Source organism: Ceratina calcarata, unplaced genomic scaffold (genome assembly GCF_001652005.2).
Source record: "Ceratina calcarata isolate Rehan_Ccalc_2016 unplaced genomic scaffold, ASM165200v1 scaffold9, whole genome shotgun sequence".
In the NCBI taxonomy this organism is placed as follows: Eukaryota; Metazoa; Arthropoda; class Insecta; order Hymenoptera; family Apidae; genus Ceratina; species Ceratina calcarata.
Window position 1 is genome coordinate 438,034 of NW_017180367.1, and position 21,006 is coordinate 459,039.

General features: G+C 44.6%; 1 long non-coding RNA gene across 3 annotated transcripts in view; it reads left to right on the forward strand.

Moving 5' to 3' along the window:
- Nucleotides 1–2,595: 2,595 nt before the first annotated feature.
- LOC113465131 (uncharacterized) overlaps nt 2,596–21,006 on the forward strand; it is a 136,411-nt gene continuing 118,000 nt past the window's right edge. For all 3 annotated transcript variants that reach the window (XR_003389954.1, XR_003389953.1, XR_003389955.1), the window contains exons 1-3: nt 2,596–3,527; nt 3,967–4,102; nt 4,501–4,584. This is a non-coding gene — a long non-coding RNA (uncharacterized LOC113465131). The remainder of the gene's footprint in view (nt 3,528–3,966; nt 4,103–4,500; nt 4,585–21,006) is intronic.

A 21,006-nucleotide genomic window follows, 5' to 3' on the forward strand; every position in this document is an offset into this window, starting at 1 on the left:
AAACATTATGGAGCGATGTACCGCTAACTTTTAATTGTTATTTGTGCACACACGTGGCTATGTATGCACGTATACGTACATTTTAAAAACAAAGTTTATTCTACGAGGGTGATTCTGCGTTTTAATTATAACTCGGTTCTCGGAACAGCTTGTTTCGTGCACGCTCTTTGCTTCGTGCTCTGTTTGTTTATGGTGGTCCCACATCTGCCTTTTTCATTTCTTAAGCCTTAAGCGCTCGAATTTGCCCCATTTTTCACAGTCCCATTTCAACAACCAAAGATCCATTAGCATTTAAATCACGCATGCACGTAACATTCTCGAAAAAGAGCGTTACAACGATTCTCTTTTATTTAATAAAATGATACAGGAAAAACGATTAACGAGATTACGAAATACTTTTGTAATTAATTTGCAATGCGTGCAAAAAGTGAAAAGTGTGAAGTGAAAAAGTTATTGTTAAAAATGGCCTTTTATACTTGTTCATTGTTGCTATTTATCATCTCGAGAGCGGTTAACAAAATGAAAAAGCTACGTTCGCCAATACGTACTCGTATTGCTATTGTTATTTTCCAACAATATCGGAGAGACAACAATATTGGTTAACGGAAATCTGTATGCTCCATCATCAAGTTTTAAAATGCTCGGAAAACAATCTGGTGCGCAAAAATTTATTAATATGTTTGCGGAATCGGATCGATCTTTTGCCCAATAGCCGTTCGAATCGCACTTTGGATTTTTCGAGTGAGCTAGAATCACAAGCATGCTTAAGACGGCTTAACCGCGTGCGTTTCGAGATACTCAATCGTGTTACGTCGTATTGATGTCAATAACGAGTTTCAGAGGAATTTAGTTACATTTTATTCTTTAACAACTTATGAACGTTTTATAGACAATGAAAGGAATGAAATGTGCTACGCGTTTGTATCGCAGAAAATAAGATGCGGAGGAAGGATGAACGACAAACAACCCTGTCCGAATTCGCATTTCGTGTTTATTGAAATTTCACGGGGAACAAATGTTATGACAATAAAGAATCGAGAATCACAGTTACGATAAATAATCGCGTATTCAGGGATGCAGAGGGGTGGGGCAGGGTGTGGGATGGTTTCAGTAATAAATGTCTCATGCGCGAAGGCAGATTAATCGCGCGGCTTTATCTCGCGATCGCCATAATACACAGAGATTCCGGCGCGATTTAATTAATCGATTGACTCGCGAAGCGAATCGCGTAATTTCATGCGATCAATTTACTTAAAGTGACCGCTGTAAAACGTTCGTGGTGATTATACTGCTGTTTTACAGAGATCAATGATTATTCTACTGGCGAGAGATGTGAAGGTAATATGTAAGTGCAAAGTATGTCGTTAGAAACGGAGATCGCCTGAAGTTTATATTTCATGGATTTCTTTTTATCTCGTACAAAATAACTCATCACTAGGTAGTAGATTTTTATGCAAAATAAGATGTTTATGGTATCAATTAAAAAAATGAAAAAATATACATTAAGATTTCTTTTATTTTCTAAAACTAATGTCTTCTTTATATATTATATATGCACATATAATTGCACATTATATACATTTTCTGAATATCAACTTCTCTATAAATGTATAAAATCCGTCTACCCATAATTTTACGTATAAAGACACTCTTTCTGCGATTTTTAACGAGTCAGAGTAGTTGAATGGGGTACCACGATGTAGTTTGATCCTCTTCACCTCTCAAGTTTCTGCCCCTCCTTGAGTTATATATCAAAATCATAATCTATGGTCGCAGCGGAAGGCATTAAAAGACAAAGTAGAGTGCAGAGGACACGAACGGCGTGCTCGACCAGGGTGGCGAATTACAGCCGTTATTTATGGTGCGCGAAGCTACAGCGAAAAATAGCGACGACGGAGAGGGACAATCCCGATGCGGCAGAGGGTACGTACGACGAAACGCGTAGAAACGAGCCTACTGCCTGCCACGTGGCGGAGACGCGTTTGTAAATTGCTTCCGATACGGGCGAGCGAAGAGTGGCACGCGTGCTTGACTAGTCCGCGCCGGATTTACGACAGTTCTCTACTTTGACCTTTTTTTCCACCCCTTTCTTGCCCGCCTTCCTCTTACTTTACTGTCTCCGAGATTGCCATAGGATCGTTTGCATCCGCCCCCGGCGATGAAGCAAAGCCTACGATTTACGTCCTGCTGTATAAAATCGAAGTTGAACTGGCTACCAGCAATAGCGAACAGGAAAGGGAAGCAGCAGGGGAAAGAAAAGAAAAAGAGTGACTGTTTAAAATTCTCGTTCAACGAGATGCTATATCGCGTTCATTTCACGTTTCACGATTATTTACAAGATGGCTTAGTGGAGGTAAATCAAGCGGAAACGATCGGAGAAGTATGAAAATTGTTTTCCACTTCCATCTGTCCAGCCTTTTTTCCCATCTCGAGGCCACGCGCGGTAAATCGTTTCCTCTACGAGCAGCTAAGTGGTACACGTGGCCGAGCGCGTCTGTTTCGTATTTACGCCGACTCTCTTCCTCTCTATTCCCTGCTCTTTTTCATACGCGCCGCGATGCCACTTGTTTCACAAATGAATACCATTCAAACGACTTCTGTTTCTATCCGCGTCGCGTTGTGTACCGCACGTGTGTTAACGTCGCGTCGCTGCGCCACTTAGCGTCCCGACGCCGCCGTTTTCTCTCGACGCTTGCCGGCACGCGCGCACACGCTGCTACCTACAGCACCCTTTGGTACCAGTGATTTGCTTTGTTTTAACGACAACCATACGCAAAATCCATGCTGTTGTACGCACAGAGATGATACGAGCCACTAAATCGTTGCAAGGTTTATATACGTGGCTTGACACGTGCGTTTTCTGTGTCAGTGTATTTGTTATTATTCTACCCAAAATATAACATTAAATGAAAAGAAAGGGAGGGTAGACATAGAATTTGACAATTCACCACACACCCAAATTATGAGGATAAATACAAATTCATCCAGATACCTTGGACGAGTCGCTTTCGGTGGCGAGACAATCTGCCAAGGACGGTGATCGGAACAGTCGCAAAGTGGCCGGAATATAGCAGAGACATTAAAGCCGATTTTACAAGGGGCACGATGTTCCGTCCGAGCAACAGCGGTCACGACGATACTGCATCGACCCTCGGCTCGGTGGCGGGCCGGGATAATTTCTATTTCGATCATTAGAAGACAAAACGTGTCCACGTGTGTTCGACTGATAGTATCGGGGCAACAAGCCCAGCAAGGGAACGGAACAGTGTGTTGGCCGTGTAAACGGTAGATGAGCACAGTGGAGTCCAGGACCTCGAAGCAACGGCTAGTGGACCAGTGGGGCAGGTTTCCTCGGACCTCCAGAGAGGCACGAGAGGCCAACACGGGTGGATAGAAAGAGAAAGAGAAACGAACGGCGAGAGAACCTAGAAATGAAGGGAACCAAACCGGGGGATTCAAGACTTATTACCAGATTGCGGATTTTACGTATTGATCGAAGAAGCGAATGTGCAGAAAATGGAAACACGGTACATGCAAACTATCAAGTAAATGCATATTGCAATGCTAAAATGATAAAATAAATATCCATTGAAAATAGTCTTTTTCAACTGACTGCCATAAGTGTTTTATTTTAATGGCTAGTTATTATGGACAAAGATTAGGGTTACGTGATTGTTGATGTCCATACTCGCAAAACTTTATACGATGAGATACGTGTTTGAAACAGGAAATCCCTGAATCCGTTTGCGAGGTAATTTATTAAATTCAAATAATTCTATCGTGTTGTGGTACGCTTTCGTTTTATAAATGATCAAGCTACGAATTGAGAAACGATGCGATCTCCTAAGTTCATATCCATTTTTTATGCATTATTAGTTCCATTACGATGTTGTTTCTATGTTCTCTCACGGAGTCTTTAAATTTATACTGACGATTAATGATTTTAATCACCGGATGTCGCTGTAGGGTGTATCAAACCTTCTCCTGACCAATTCAACGGAGCGGCGAACGCACCGGTCTTGCCTACTCGAGCGCTAGAAGGTCTTTAGATAAATGATGTTGCCAAGAGACGATTTGATCGACGGCCGTCGATGATATATTGGTAAACGAGGGAACATTAATATGACACGGGAACGCTGGATTTTACCGTGTACCGCTTACACAACAAAATTTGTAAAGTATCTGAGAACATAGTTTATTTGATCTAAATCTAGTTAAAACAGCGAAACACGATGTGTTCACAATATTTTCATTATAAGATTGCATCCTTTGATAAATGATCGTTGCAAATGTAGAGTACTTTAATTTCTGTATGAATATGGATAAAAAGTCTAACAATTATTGAAAACAGTTTATTTGGTCATGGCTGTGTTGGCGGTACACGAGTCATATTATATCCTACAATTTTTTAAGGATAACTCGAGTAGTCAGATTAGCCGAAAAAGTAGAATTCAAGTGTTGTAAGAAGCGCAAGAGTTCGACTTCTGATTCTTGTTTCAGAGCCCACGGTGAGACGATGACGTTAATCAAAAGGGATCCCGACCACGAATGCCGAAGATAGCGGGAGGCCTGAGGTCGTTGGAGGTAGGCATCTCCTGTCATTAATGCTAGATTCCAGTGCAGACAGCATCCGTATACATATTATTATATTATGATTGCTGTATCGTTACGTGCCGCTGGGTTTACTAAATTTATCTGAGAACTTAATGTGGCAAGCTGCTCCGAATTCTCTCAGTGAAAACATTATTCCCGAATTTATATACTAGCTTCAACTCACGCGAGAAATAATTCCCTTTACGAGAATTATCTAATTAAACGTTTATGAATAAAAGATTAAAGTTATTATCATTCATATTTTTTTTACAAATTTATATAACGCGCTGTGTTATCAGCGATATTTCATTATGTTCAACCTGTCGCAAAATTATAGTGAAAAGATTTTTTTGGTCAAGATAAACTGAATGCGATCGTAAAGTTGTCAAGGAGCAAAGAACCATCATCGTGGCCCCCTCATTAACAGCAATTACAACCAGCTCCATTAATTGCGTCGCATTCTCAGGGCAGATTATCAGCGGTGGCATCGTAGTTCAGCCGCGTGCCTATGGCCTACTACTCCTTTTTTCTACTTTTAATACTGACTCCTTCCCGAGCCTTGTCTCTTTTCATGCTATCTCTCCGGTCGAGCGTTCGTTCGGATATTGCCGAATATCTCGGGCGGATAAGGCAAGGGTCGGTTCCGTGGCGCTTTGTCCGGCGCGCACAATGGCGCATGGCGGGGGAATAATAAGAAACCGGTGGTTTCTCGATCGAAATGCAACGGGGAAGGGAGAAGGGGATCGCTCGAGAAGAGAGGCAAAGCTCACGGGTAAAAGAGAGGAGTTCGCGAGAGACAGAAGACAAACTCGAAGATGCGATCCGCCAAATCCACATTTGTATATTCCCTCCTGCCAACGGACCGGCCCACCTTCCTCTCTTTTCCGTGTTTCGACCACCGGCGCCCCTCCCATCGCGGCTGGTTTCCTGCTGACGAGTTCCCTCGGATTCAACGTGTACCATGTCTCGGTGCGTTCCGCGAACCGTCACCAAACGATCCCCGATCCAACGCTGAACGGGGCAGGAGGGAGCTAGCTCGTCTCGCAAGGAGGTTCCTTGACAATGAGACGGGTGAATATCAACTGTCATTTCGGATAACTATTTACAACAGTGTTCGTGAGGCCGGTCACAGATTCTTGCATACGAGAAAGCAGTCCCAAGTAACTCCGCGGGTGGAGGCTTCTAAGCTAAAAAGGAGTTTCGCTTGCAGGGCGGTCTGGCCTCATTAACTGTTGCACGTTGCCGCGGCGCGCGAGTCGGTTGTTTGGCCGCGTAATCGTCCTCAGGAATCTCTTGTCATTCGACGGAATGACTATTCGCGACCATCCAAACAGGAGTAAAAAAAAAGGAAACGGCGTTTCACGAATGCGAACGGTTTTGAAGATTGCTACGCTGGAAACGATAGAGAGAGGAAGAGGGAGATAGAGAGAGAGAGAGGAGATGGATGAAGATGGGAGAATCAGCATGGTACTGTGAACAAATTAATTAATGACGATCGGGCAAATTAAAAACGTCGCACCGTGCAAATTTGTTATCGCGTTTGGCCTTTCGAATTTATTCCGCGCGTTTCGTCCCCCATCCTGGCGACGAAATCATTTCCGCGTTTATGAGTCGATGACAGGCCGGCTTGCCGGACCGATTTAACCAGCCTCGTTGTCTCTCCACGAAGCTTCGTTATGAACAATAATTAGTTTTCGTTTGCGTGAATCGTGAAATCGTTTAACGAATCAGACATCGATTGTTTCGTTCGCAGATTTCGAGCGAATTATGCAATTCAGTTTGAGAAATAATAGATTATTTGATATGGATATAACACTTTCATCTGTTTATATATTTTATCCATTACATTACTTTTAAATACGTTTCTTGATTAAGCATAGCCCTAATTAATACATTCGTTTGCTTGTGAGACAAGCAACAGTTTAAGCACGCGAAACGCCGTGGAAGTTGCAAACCAGAATCGAGTTTCACCTCATCGGTGCATAAAATTGGCGTTAAACGCTTGCCATGGATCGGTACCGCGAACGAATCGTGTAATTAAGTGAAAACGTTTAAACGCACGTGCACCATTGAGTTTCCGATCGACGATTTCCCGTTGTGGAAATTTATGAAACGTCACGTTCCCCTCTTCAATTCCAATTAACAGACATAATTAACGAGATTAGGGAACAATTTCCTGAACGCATCTTCAATAACTCGACCATTCAATCAGCGTTTTCTTTTTTTGCGTCGAAGGGTAAGAAGGGTCGTTGAGAAGGGGAAGGAAGGGTCATCTGGGCGCGATGGAAGCGAGAGATATCGCGTATGATATCGCGGTAAAATAATACTTGCGAAATTTATCGCGTTTGCGGAACAAGCCAGCCAACCAACCACTTCCCCTTGGATCGTGCATTATCTCTTTTGCTCGAACCGTAGGAAGTTGGCCGGACTCTCTTTTCGTTCCGCAACTTCAGCCACAGATAACCGGAACCATAAAATGTCCCCTATCGGGGGGGAAAAGTTTAACGAGACATTATTATTGCGTTCCCAGGCTCGAAACTGGGTGAAATTAAAAGAAAACAAAGTCTGTCGTGCGTTCGACGAGGGATGCATCGATAAACGTGCACGCCGCGAGCTTATTACTTTTTAATTAAATCGAGCCAACCTCTTGTCTCGCGTGTATCCAACGGAGCGCTGCTTACCACCTTCCTGACGAGTGTGCATACTACTGTTACACGTATTCGCACCAACTTTGTTGCGATCGTGTTGAATAATCTGAAAAGGCGTAGAAAGTGTAACGGTACTCGTTTCTGTTGGGTATCGTTTTGCCGAAAACACACGACTCGCGTCGTAAAGCGACCGATCGAATCGTTCGCGATTGCATAAAACAAGAAAACGAAGAGGGAAGAAAGGGGAGCGCGAAAAAAATATAGGTGGCATCGCCTCGAAAAAACAGAGGGATCTTCTGGTTCGCGTAATCGTTCGAACCAGATAAAATCGGAGCGTAAGCCGTAATAAAATCGTAACGAGATTGCGTCGCGTAGGCGTGGCGGGCGGGCTTCAATTATTTCGGGAAGCGTTGCCGGATTTAAAGCTGCGGCGCGGAGGCGGGCTGCGTTCGCACGCCCCACGTTTCGCGGGGGTTTACGTTGAAAATTATTTTACAATTTTATAGGAGCGTACGAGTTTCCGCGTTCTGAATTTTACACGGGGCTTGTTCCCCTATCCTTGGCCCTTCCTCTATCCCCGTTTCATCCGATGCACGTGATACGTGGCTCGCTCCTGTAAAATGCACGCCCGTTATCGTCTTCTTCTGTAATACCGCCGAGGAGAAGCACGATTTCTCCTCTGCGTTCGCGCTTCTTTTCACTCATTTCCTTCAGTTACTCGTGCCGATGTAGCGCGGTGTCGAAATTGCAAGCTGCAACAATTTTTTTCGGACGATTTCTGGCATTCCTTTTCAACTTTTAAGTGCATTAAACTCTGTGTGCTTTTGTTCTTGTAACAGCTGAAAATCTAGATAAAGCTCTCCTTGAAAAGCTTGAATTAAACTAAACTAACTTCAAATTTATGGTCTTTTTATATTAGTTACATAGAAAATTCCAATTTTCAACTTGACGTCTCATGTCAATTCTGTTCTGAACAACCGCTATCATTTTCATGCCCGAGATCCCCGACGTAATTATTTATTCTGTTAAATAATTAACGAATCGCGAAGTGGTTTCACGTCGCAGACAACAGCTGTCACGTTTGCGTTCACAAAGGCTAACTGGACCTCTGCGAGAATATGTATTTCGGTTGACAACGAAGAAGCATCGGTAAAAATAGAACATAATAATTACGTGTCCCGCAACTTTGTGTTTATGACTTACGCGACTGCTGCCCTTTTGCATAATCAGACTCATGACCGTCGCGTCGTGCCGATCGAAATGTCTTTAATGCACCGTTCGTTACAGATATTTTTATTTCTTTGGTAATTAAATTCGTGGAAATATCCACTTTGTAGTCGCCATTGTTCAGCCGAGAATCCATTACATACGTAATGGTCTATACGCATAAAAAGCAAATGCCGTTTACCAATATCCGATCGAAAATCGATTTGTCAATTATACTAATGAAAAAACCGCTGGGCTTGTTACTGATAGCTAATAGTATCATTGACTTTGATATCGATTAACATGGTCATTTATAGTATGCTAATTTGGTAATAGATGAATTTGGAAACAATCTCATGGCCCAATCGGACGCGAGTAAGCGTAAGCGTGTGAATCGCGCACAGGTAACACCGCCCAGTGATTAATTCAAGGCAAGCGTTTCTGGTTTTGGATCGGCGACGTTCTGCTTGTTTTGAGTTTAAATACTTTCGCTCGAGCGGGCCGGAAAGAGGGTCCGGCTTAATTTATCGTGTGGGTTAAATACTGGGAGCGCGGCGTAAGAAGCGAGCCAGGCCTCTGCGTGGCGAAGAATCGCGCGTCGAACAAACCGTCCCCGGCGATTCCGCTCGAACGGCCGGGCCGCCAAGGGATGAGGCGGGACCCTATCTCTCGTGCGCCGGCCCAAACCACCGCACCGCGACGATGGAAACGATTTAAGAATCTTGAAACATCTGCTGCCACGGCTGACTGCGATCCCGTGAAACACACAATCGGTCCACGCGTTCTGCCCCGGACCATTGCCGATCTCGATTTTATCGCGAATACGCGCCTGTTACCGAGTTGTTCGATCCTTACGATAAACGCAGTTTTTATCTTCTGCACGGGTTTTCGTTCGACAACACGGTAAATCGCAAAAAGGAGAATCGGTGATTGAAATACGACCTGGTTCGCTATATTTAATGATATGATTTTTCAAGAAACGAGAAAAGCACAGAAAATATCTATACATCAATGATTACTCAGCATATTCCATTAAGAGATGAAGTCTAAAAGATTCTAGCTGCGAATTTATCTATAATTCAATTTAATTTACGGATCGAGTCAACGGTAGTCCCGCTTACGAATCGTTGTCTGTTTCGTGGTAAAAATGCCGAAATTCGTGCAAACGGTTGGCCAACAGGAGTTTCATCCGCGCGTAAAATTATGTAAATTTGGTGGGTGAAACGACGCGAGCGGTTGCCGGCAGCGTAGCCGCCTCTGGCCCCAGTTATGCCCTGGGAATCGAAAAACCACGGCGGAACTGTCTGTCGGGCATTTCAATTTCATCGGTGTTTCGGCCATGAATCATAATTTAAGACGCGCGAGAGCTTTGTCTCGTGCTCGAGGCTCCGCGCGAAACCCGCGCGAGGCACCGTTGCCCTCGCGATCGTATCGGACGGGTCCCGTCAGACCCGGCAACTTTTTCCTCCGTGGAACGTTTCAATTTTCTGTATTCCCCGGACGACGATTCCCCCGTTGCCGATGGGTCAGATGTTATGCTTTTTCGAGCGTTCAGTAAATAATGCATCTCCTCCGATCGACCGTGACTTGAACCAGAAACCAGCGAGAATCCCGTGGTATCCTAGATTTCGAGCTTATGTCTGATAGCTTTCTTATTGTGAAGAATAAAACGTATGATTACGAATTCATGAATTAAAGCGACGTCGTTTGAACCGTTGCAATGCAATGTCTATGAGAATTATTAAAGTAGTGTCACATGCCTCAACACTGTTCGAAATGTTCGACGAGTCTTCGAAAGCGTCACCAGGGCAAACAAAGTACCGTCGTTTCACCGTGGGCAGATCTCCGTCAACAAGCGTGCAGAATCGAAGCGTTTGCTCGTCCACCCGGCTCGATCATTCCAATTCCCGGAGCTGGTTTCGATGCACACCAACCACGTCTCAATATTTGGGAAGATATAATCCGCTTATAGTCTCCTGGATGGTAAGTTAGGACGGAAGGATCTACCTGCTCGCGTTCAACGAACGTGACATGCGAGCGGGTCCGAATATCTCCGGTAGAAAGAATAACATGAGCACCCGGGTGGCGAGAAGAGGGGTCGAAGGAAGAAGAACGTCGTATCGACTCAGTGAGGAACACGAGATTTCAATTACTCGGCTACCATTTCATCAAACTTCCAGTCTCTCGATTCTCGTGCTCGAAAGACCCTCTTTTGAACAGTTAGCTTCGGCATGTCATTTCTAACGAGCTATGAAATGGGGCAGACCTGAATACCGAGAGGGTTAGCTTGTTGTCTTTCGTTACCCACTCTGGATACCAGGTCAATTTTCGACGGCAGCGCGAACGTGGATTTGTCAACGTTCATCGTTCGCTCTCCGGGGATCAATATAGCTGATTAGAGTTACATCGAAGCTTAATTAACCTGTCTTAACGTTTGAACCCGCGTTACGAGATATACACGTTGATGTCCGGACACTGTACATAAGTTCGATAACTTATCTCGAATACTATCAGAAATTATTAACTGTTTCCCCTTTCGTTAGCTTAAGTAATATGAGAGGTTGAGAATAAAATTAAGAACGTTAAGTGCGGATGAGATACTGAAGGTTATTTGGTAGTTCCTTGTACGCAGTCGGGTTAACTTAACTGTGAAAGGAAAGTATGGAACTTATCCGAGACCAACTGGTGAACATCGGTAACTTGGGAGAAGTGAGCGCAAAGGGCTGGAAATGCAATAGCGGCTTTCGCTATCCTATTCTGGAAGCTAGCATCGAATTCCATTCAATGGGATTGCACAGGAAAATTAGAAAGGCGAGAGGGTGAACACAGAGAAACAACGGGAAGGTCTAAGAGAAAGAGAGATATCGCAGGGAGTGAGTACGTATGACTGTTTATCGCGCTTAATCTAACTGGATTCGCGCGATACGGAATAATCTCGGTATTCATCCAAGGAGAAAAGAGGGCAAATAAAGGAACGGTGGGACGTAAGAACGCTCCGCGTTCGCCTTTGAACACTATCGTATCCTCTTATCTCCCGTGGCGAACTACTAGAAACTACGAGATAGGCCGGAGCGCACCTTCTTATCGACTTCCTGGAGTTCATTAATGCTCGTCCGATACTAATTAACGGGATGCGCAGGCGTTTGTCATCGAAATTTTCTAATTAAACCAATGGTCCCCCGCCGGGAAAACAAAGAGAGATAAAGCTAATCAGTTGCATGTGCATAGTTCGGTGCCTGAAAAATGAGATCGGACAATAGGTATTGCTCTTCTGTTTAGCTAGCACTTTCGACTTTTTTGTATTTTAACAATCAGAGCCATTGAATTAAAATCAGACATTATATATTTTCACGCATTTCATCGTTCGTTTTAACGGAAGTAATTATACTTGAATTACTCGGTGCTTCTTCACGAGGCCATTACGAGCAGGTGTTAAGGGGTTTCCCCTTTGCGATTGCCTATTCGTTGTACGAAATGTTTTCAGGCTTCGAGAAATATATTCGCGGCGCAACGACAGAGACGTACGATCGGGGAGGCTGCCGTTCCGAGGGAAATTTACTAAAGCTAAGAACAGACGGCGGTTGAAGCCAGAGGTGCTCCGGAGTTTCGGGCTCCGCCGCTTAAACACTGCGGTGTTACATAATCCAGCGGGATTAACCGTACTCTCGCGGGATTAACCGGCGGAGACGGATTCCCGCAGTCCTCGTCAGCCTCGGATGCGCTCGGTCGACCAAAAATATCAAAGCGTGATCGTCGACGCCTTCGACAGATCTACCGTGTAATCTCTTGCACGTTACACCTCCTCCTCCTCCTCCTCCTACGAAGGAGAAGGAATGCTTGTAACGAAGCGTGACACGTTGTTTGGACTCGTCCTTCAAGGTGATCTCTGTCTTTCTCTCTTTCTCTCTCTCTCTCTCTGCAGTCTATCGAGCAAGATAATTTAATGAGGAATACCTCCAACGTCTTTTCCCTCAGCTTGTTTGAAATGTCTGTTAATTCGCATTTTTATCAAAGTAGGTGAAATCTTCAAATTCAATCTTACGTACCTACATATTATGTAGAATTCCATTGGAAGTGTTAAAATAAAAACGTTTAATTTTATACGAGGATAAACGCGATTAGATAAGTTAGATAATTTGGATTAAGTATTTTAATCCAACATCCCGATAATTCGTTGCTCGGTCATGAATCACTTAAGCCTTTTGTAAAATCGCTTTTTATTTTAAATCGCGATATGCAAGCCAGAGGGAGGTAAACGATGGTCGAATATTTATTTTTGCCCGCCGCACGGCACGGAAAGGTCACGGCGCTTACCTGTTCGTGGTTCAACGTTCCCGCGCCACGCGATATTTAACTGTGCTATAACGCGATATTAATATTCAAGCTAAATCGGCCTGTACATCATCGCGGGATGGGCAGCAGGAAAAAGGCGAGCCGCGAATCCACACGACGTCGTGGAAACACGGACAGGAACATCGAACCGGTGGAATTATTGCGACAGAGTTCCGAGAAGGTGTCGCAAAATTTTTTCCCTTCCCAGGAGCACGTATGCTTATGCGATGCCGATCCAATCTTAAAGAAACACCGCGATGTTAGCGCAATTCATTATTGAGAACTCCATTACATCGTTTCCACCTTTAATCCTTAAACGCAATAAGCAAGTGAGGTCGCATCGGAATCGTTTCGAACTTCAGTTTTCAAGAATAACAGACGAGTTCCAGGAAATCAACCCTAATTCCAGTCGGTTTCAACTTTCAAAGCAATATTTGATCGTTACGAGAGCAAGGGAGATAAAAAGAAAATATCCTATAAACGTGGCTATCTTCCGTATCGCTAGAACTCATTCAGTCGGTGTTATTAAGTAACGATTGAAACCATTCTTGGCTGATACGAGTTATTTTTCCGTTCACGGAATTACGACTGCTTAATGGACGAATACGTCTCATGGGCGCGCACTAAAGCTGCAATCAGACGTATACAGCAGAAAACAGAGAGAACCGAAACGGCCGTGATTAAAGGCAGATTATCGCGTCGAGGCGAAGGGCTGATGGTCCGTTTGGGAAAGGGGGTGGGTCACGAGGCGAACGACAAAAAGGAGGAACAGAAGCGTGGGCACAACGTCGAAAGAATGCGTCGTAGGAGAAGCGATCGTAAAAGTGACGGTCACCGGGACGTCACTCGAGATGACGCGTCCACCGAGCGAGAGAGAAGACCGTAGCGACAAAATCGTAATCTCGCTAACACGTCGGATAATTATTCAGATATTCCCGAGAAGAATGTCCGAGGTATCTAGATACCTTTAATGGGGCAAGCTTTCAGCTGTTATCTGGCCAAGGCTCACTCGGGCTTTTACTCGGCACAGTCGCCCGCGCAGATAAAATACACTCGTAGTCCTCCCCCCAATATAATTAACCGCTATCGGGGCGTGCGGCGTTCCGCTTTCTTTCTTCCTTCTTTTTTTCTTTCCAACCCTCTCATTTTTTAACCTCTCGTTCGTTCGCTCGTTCCTCTTCCCACCTGCGCCATTTCGTATATTACTCCCTCTTTCTCGTTCCTTTTTTTCCCTCGCTTTCCGCCTTGGTCCTTTATTTCGGCCGGATCGAAATTCCATTACGTGCCATTTATTTTATGCGTGCGTGATCGTCATCCAGACGTCGTTCTCCACGTCTCCTCGCCGGGCCTACGATAAGACAGGAGAAGTCAGCTACGCTTCGAGACTGACGTCGTTATATATGACTAAATGTTCTCGCGACAGAGAACAGAAACAGTTTTTCATGGAAAAGATACAATTCATCCGTATTTATTTTGTACCTGGTACAATAATGTTCTTATAAAAATGGTTCTAGCAGGATATCATTCATAAAAACGATTCATCGGAATGTCGCGATACGGTTAAGCCGCGGACATCCTTGGTCCTGTTATCGGCTGGATCGTGACAGACCATAATTTCCCGCGGAGGCCGCGCGCCGAACAGAGCAGAAGCGTGCACGCGTGTAGAGTATAAGGATTGCCGGACCGCTGTGCGCCGGTTCGGGCCGATCGCCGACTGATAACCGCGTAGGAAGAGCTTCGTGGCCATTGTGTTATCGCTCGTGGTAACGACGCGTCTTACCAGAGCCCGTAGCAGCTGTCGTTACCCGTAAGAAAAAACGCGGGCCTCCTATCGGGGTGTGCACGCGAGAGACACGCGGGACCTTAACTCTCATATTAAATGCATCGTCCTCGCGCGACCCTTTTGGCGATTTTTTTCAACAGATTTAAAAGGCAGGGTCGGTCGGTTGGTACACGAGGAAGAATATCAATTTTGAATTCGATCGGCGGATACGCTCGACCGTTCCATTTCGAGAGAGTGGAGAGCAGCGTCTCTCCGTTTCTCTTCGGACCGGTCCCAAACTGGTTCCTGGCTCTCGTAGCACGCTCTCCTGACCGAGACGCTACTCGCGGCAGACATCGATGGATGATTCGTTATGATCGTCCTGGTGAACGGTTCTATCTATATCTGAAGAGGGAAAAACGAGCAGATGGACGGGTGCTCCGGTAATTGGTGATCCAACGCGACGGCAGAACTGTCCATCGACCTCCTTCCTTTTACCCTCTTTCTATTTTTTCGCCACGATACATTCCGCTCTCTGATAGTTAGTCAATTTAATTAACACGACGTTGGATCCCCTCCTCGTTTCATCGCGTGGGTGGGGCCGCGGTATTTTCCAAGACTTCGTGGACGGCTTTGCTCGCACGTAGGACGTTGGCGTCGATTAGGTGCCTCCTTGTAAAAGGATCTTTGTTCCTGCATCCATAGAATTTGTCGTTTGCTCATTGTGCATAGCCAAGCCTGCTTTCTCCCATTCAGCCGAGAAAGTTATTTCTAAGAAACGAAGTGCGATCACCAACGAACCGACGAAAGAAGAACCCATGAAATCAGCGTCTATTGAATTGTATAGATGTATCTGCTCGTGTTTCTCTAGAATCTTACGAAATCTTCGCCAAGTTAAATCGTGAGTGTAGCAGTCACGATGACCCTCGAGGAAGTAATAAACCTAGGGATTCCCGAAACGAAAGCTATTTAACTATTACGAGACATTAGCTTCGCGACCGTATTACATCCGGCGGAAGCGTCGCGAATCTCTCTGGGAGCAGCTTCGAAGAAGCGGGCAATGAGTCGCGTTCCGGTTCTTCGACAAGAGAGTAAGCACGTTACGTAGGTACTATCCCGAGGCTGTTGGGTGGAAACGATAACCAGCCGACAAACCAGCCGTCCAAGCCAAGCCAAGGAGCCAAGCCAGACCGAGACAGTCGCGCATTATTTATTTGGAGCTCGACGACTCCCGCATCAACATAGTATCTACGTCGAGCATCCGTCGCCGTCCTTCCTCGCGGTCTGATTAATGAGCTGCCTCGGCCCGCTTCTCGTGCGCTGGAATCGGATACGCGAAAACGGCCTGCTAACATTAATAACGACATGCTAAAGTTTGTCCGATGTACGTCGCTGATCCCGAAACGGCGATACCGCGAAACAAGAGCAACGATGTTGGTTACATCGTAATTAGCCTCTTATGGAGTTACTTCCGCGTCTGTCCAAACCCCATTCTTTTCGCTGCTACCGAGATCAAAGGTCACCTATTTTAAAAGACTGCTAGTCAAACGACAGAATGCAATTCCGTGTTAAATTCTCCAACGTAACTTTTTTATTTACTTGAACCATTTTTTTGTAATTAATTTAATTTCGTTACCCGAAACAATAAATTCTTTTGATTCTTAAAAATAAATAAATTTCTATTCAGATATATCTAATTATTAATTTTAATCCGAAGCTTAAGAAGATTTCTCTTTTTGAAAAGATTTATAGATGAAAATGGACAGGACGGTAAAAACGGCAGTAGATCAAAATGGGTACTTTCACGTATTTTGTACGAAACGGAATACGCGATTCAACGTTGATAAGAGGATGCTTCAAATTAAAGCGTTGAAACGAGGCTCGAATCAGCCCGGCGCTGCGATATTGCGTGTCACGAGAGTAACCGATATTGCAATTTTTCCCGGGGCCTCGTCGTGGGAGTGCGGTAAATGAAAAAGTAATGAACGAAAGTGCACTAGACGTGTGCTCTTTCGCGTGTAAAGCGATCGGCTCTCGATCGAGAATAAAACGGGTTGACTACTTCACGAATGTTTTCGATAACCAGGCAGATTCTTTTCTTTCTTGTAATCCACTGGAATGACAAAAGTGACTTCCTCGTGGCGAACGCGAGTCCGTGTACGGCAGTGCACAACAGAGCGCGCTGAAGAATTCATTTTATACCGCTTAGTAAAACGTCGAATTCATCCTACCGTGCTATTATCTGTTTCGAGCGTCCACGTTCAAGGATGGTTTCCAACGGAGTAAACAAGAAAGAAAGAGAACATACTAAACAATTCTCTTCAGAGCCGTGAGGAAGCTGGCTTCCAACACGATTTTCCGTTGCTGCTAGAGCAATTCCTTTTTCTTCCGCTTTCTCTATTTATCTGTCTATATACTTACAATTAGATGAAGGAGAAATATATACATGTATATAGTATAAATATATGTATATGTACAAAAAATGTATGTACGTATATAAGAAACGAAGAATTTAAGCGAAGTCCTTTTCTCACCGAGGTGACTCGATAGGAAAGGGGCGGAGATCGAGGAAACGAGAACGGACTCGAAGGCTCTTTCTTCGACTTTTCATCAGCCGCGAGAATGGTTTTCGATTAAGGCGCCGGATTGGCGGAAGTAGTGACGGGAACGAGATCTCGAGAAGACAGGGAACGAAGAGAGAATAAGCACCGGGGACAAGTGGTTAATTACGGTCACCGGCTATAAGCTGCGGCTAACTCTTCTCATTTAAGTTGCTGTTCGGGTTCCCCGATCGGCCGTACGGTCTGTTTGTCTATTATCGTCCTTCGATTCAGTCTTCAAGGTTGAAGACAGGAAATCGAAAGGTTCCCGGATGAAGAATGTCCGCTGTTTTCACGATTTTCCTTTGTTTTGCCACCCTTATTTCTTCCTCTTGATTGCTCGAGGGAACGGAGATAATGGAAGTAATCGTATAATGTACAATAACGAATTCAGTAATTTTCTGCTTGTTCCGTCACGTTAGTCCATTTTATATATATTCTTTAATTCCTTATAAAAGTAAGATAATATGGAAATAGCGCATTCGATAACTGACTAATTGTAAGCCAGCGGCATTTGTCGCCGGGTATTACCGAGCGGACCTGAAGTTTTCGTATGAATGGATGGTAATCTGATTTCCGGTGGGTCAATGTTCTCTGGAAATTGTGGTGACCTGTCGCTCTGATCTTCGCCGAACTGAAAGAAGATTAAAGTTCAAGACTTCGAATTCGAAGCGATCCCCCGCGGAACTTACGAACTTTGACGTGACGCCTTCTTTCGCGAATCCTCTTACCCGGATACCGTTCAATAATTATGTATCGCGAGCTGCTCGAAACTTCTGCCTCTTCTCAACTTGATGAGACCTGCATCGATACGAAAGCGTGCCAGAGACACAGAATTGCTTTACCACGTGACAGATAAACTTTTTCATGTTCGTTATAACAGTGGAAAATTAGATTCGATTGCCAAGAATTCCAGGTATCATCCCACGCAATAGGATAGGCAAACGAAATTACCTCTCGAGTTGCCGAGGGTTAGTCCCTCCGAGCTGTCGATTCTCGCAACCGGTATCCAATTACGAAGCCTGTGTACACACGACGATTCGTCCGATTCAGCGTTTTAAGGAAACGATCGCCGATTAAACTTGTCCCTATCGGCTCGCCCCTTTTTCTTTTTTTATCCCGTCGCACCGTCGCGTTTCAATTCTGGTAATTAGCACTTTCGTTGCTACAAACGCGTCTGCAAAAGGGAGCCTAACAACTTCTTGCAATGTAAAAAGGTTGAAAGCGCGAAATTAACACTCGATCAACTCGTTACGGCCAATTAAATACTTGCCAATGAGAAGAACATTATTCAATAGAACGACGAACGTTTCTTCCCTTATCTTTGTTTCCTTTTTCTCAGCGTTTACGTTTGCACGGTCGCTAAGCTTTATCGCAGCTTTAAAACGCGCGTTTCTGTGGCGTTTGACGGCCCTTAAAAACGAAACGTCTGGGGCGAGAGATTCGAACGACCGGAACCGTCAATCGGATTCTCTGGGATCCTCCGGGACCGGACGCGAAACGAACGCAAGCGGAGCACCTTCTGCGAGACGCGGCCGCGCCTGTGTTTGGACAAAGATCACGGATTGTCCCTCGAGCTAATGAGATTCCCCTTGTCACTGCGCACGATCTGACGATGCGACGGTGAAGGATTTTGCAAGGAGAAATTCTGCCGGGAAGTCCTTGTTAGCTGCAGGCGGACTGCGGACTGGGGATATAGTCGGCCGGTGTCGATTTCCCGGAAGGTCAGACGTTCGTCTTCGGGTGAATTCCATTTATTAACGCCGTGGTCGATTGCTTCCTCGGAATTCAAGAAGCATTCTGCGCCGGCATCTTCTATTCTATAGTAATTAAGAAGAAAATTCGTTAGGCGGTTCGTTCTATTATAAGCTTGGAATTTAATACAAATTAAGCCACATAACAAATATAATATGAAACCACAGAAATAGAATTATTTTAAATATTTTACGCCTGTAGAGATGACTATAAGCATACTTATTTGCGCAAATGAATATTTATTGCTTAGCGCAAAACATCGTGTTAATGACTCAATTGATCAGCTTCTGGAAACGAGGGGCCTCAAAAAGAACTTTTAGAATCAATTCCGTTCCGCGTTACGCCCGAGGCCTCGCGAAATAATAACGTTCGCGGCACGGCTGATTCGTCCCGCCGGTAGATTTATTATTTTATCCAGTTAAGCGTTGTCACCTGACAGGGTTGCCGGGCAAAAATCTCCTCCATCGAAAGGGACAACGCAGCTTGATTTATTGCAGCCCGCGTGTGACACTCGCATTTATCATGAAGTGGATCAACCGGTCGGTTACCGCGTTGTTATGACATAAGGCGTGCCACTTTTGAGCAAATGCGGACGCGTTCCACCGTCCCTCTTCTCTCGCTTTCTTTGCTCTCGTACGTCGACCTGTCGATTTTTATGAAGGATTTCTTCACCGGACCGAATCGTGATCAAAATTTTTGCTGGCCAGATAACGCGTATAACTGTTCGGAGTTGTTTACTTATGAAATGTCCGGTTCTTTTTTCGGGCGCATCGCAGCCGTCCTTCCTTCACACATCGTTGAACCGTGAAAGCGAACGTGAACCGCTGGCACGCCGCAACGTCCGAGTATTTTAATTAAATAATCGAACTGCGGGATTGGTTTTAAAGGGATTTGGCGTGCGTCGGTATTATTAAAACGCGTGGACCCGCTTATATTTCGTTGTATTCTATTAATCCCGATGAACAGAATTATTGCATTAAATCAGATAGATAATTAAATTTCCATACACGCGAGCATGCCCCCTACCAAATATTCGCGCTCGCGAGCCTTTTTTTTTACGCATCCGCGACGCGACGCGACAATGTGAATGAGGGATTTTGATAAACGACGATTTCGTTCTGTATGCAAATGTCCCGCCGCTGATGCGCTGCCCGCGTCTCGTTTGACAGTTGCCACGTGTACCACGCACTTTCGTTCTAGGAAATCGATATTAGCCTCCTCTTTCGAATAGAATTCTCCATGCTGCGCCACGTCGCGTCGCGCGAAAATCGATGTTCAATTGCCGCGCTTATATCTCGTCTATAAAATATCCTTCGACAGCGAAACGTTACATTGCGTAGGTTTCGCGTCGGCTTTACCTCGGCTGTACGATCACGAGCTTCCAGGAACTTTATTTATATGCATACATTGTATCTCCGAATATTTATCTATGTAAATCGTGCCAAATTTAGTGTAAAATTATATGCATAATTCATATAGAAAATAGATAACTTTGATTTTCTATTCGCTTCACTCACTGAAATAATACAGAATGATTCATACTACTGGTTTTCAAAATATCTAACAACATAATAATCATTCTTCGACCAATGTCATTCTAATAACTTTTTACGCATAGTGAAGGGAATTATGTATTCATATGAAAAGAAAGATCTCAATTTAACACATTAATGCAACTGCGAAATGCATGTATAAACAATTGTTATAAAAAGATGTTGCCATGAACATGCAGTCCTCCTTGAACCGTTTATTTTTTCTAACTTCAACTAAAAAAAACGGTATAACTTATTACACTCGCATGAATCATACAAACAATTTTCATTCTCGCACATTGACGTTTCGTAACCATTAAAGTGTTTCGCGACGAAGACGTTCATCGCGGTGTTTGAGTAAAACTTCTTGCAATCCGTGCGCGTGGGCGACAGGGAAGGCAGTGGCCACACGTTTTTGCTCGTCCGCAATTGCGAAATCGTTCGCAGAGAGTCGTGTTCATAGATTTCGCTGGTGGAATTGCATGTGGCTCTGTTGCGTGCGCGGAGACAAGCCACAAAAAGCTTCGTTACGCTTGAAAGTGTTGTCAGCGCTTGTACTTAACCATCGCCCGTGTTAC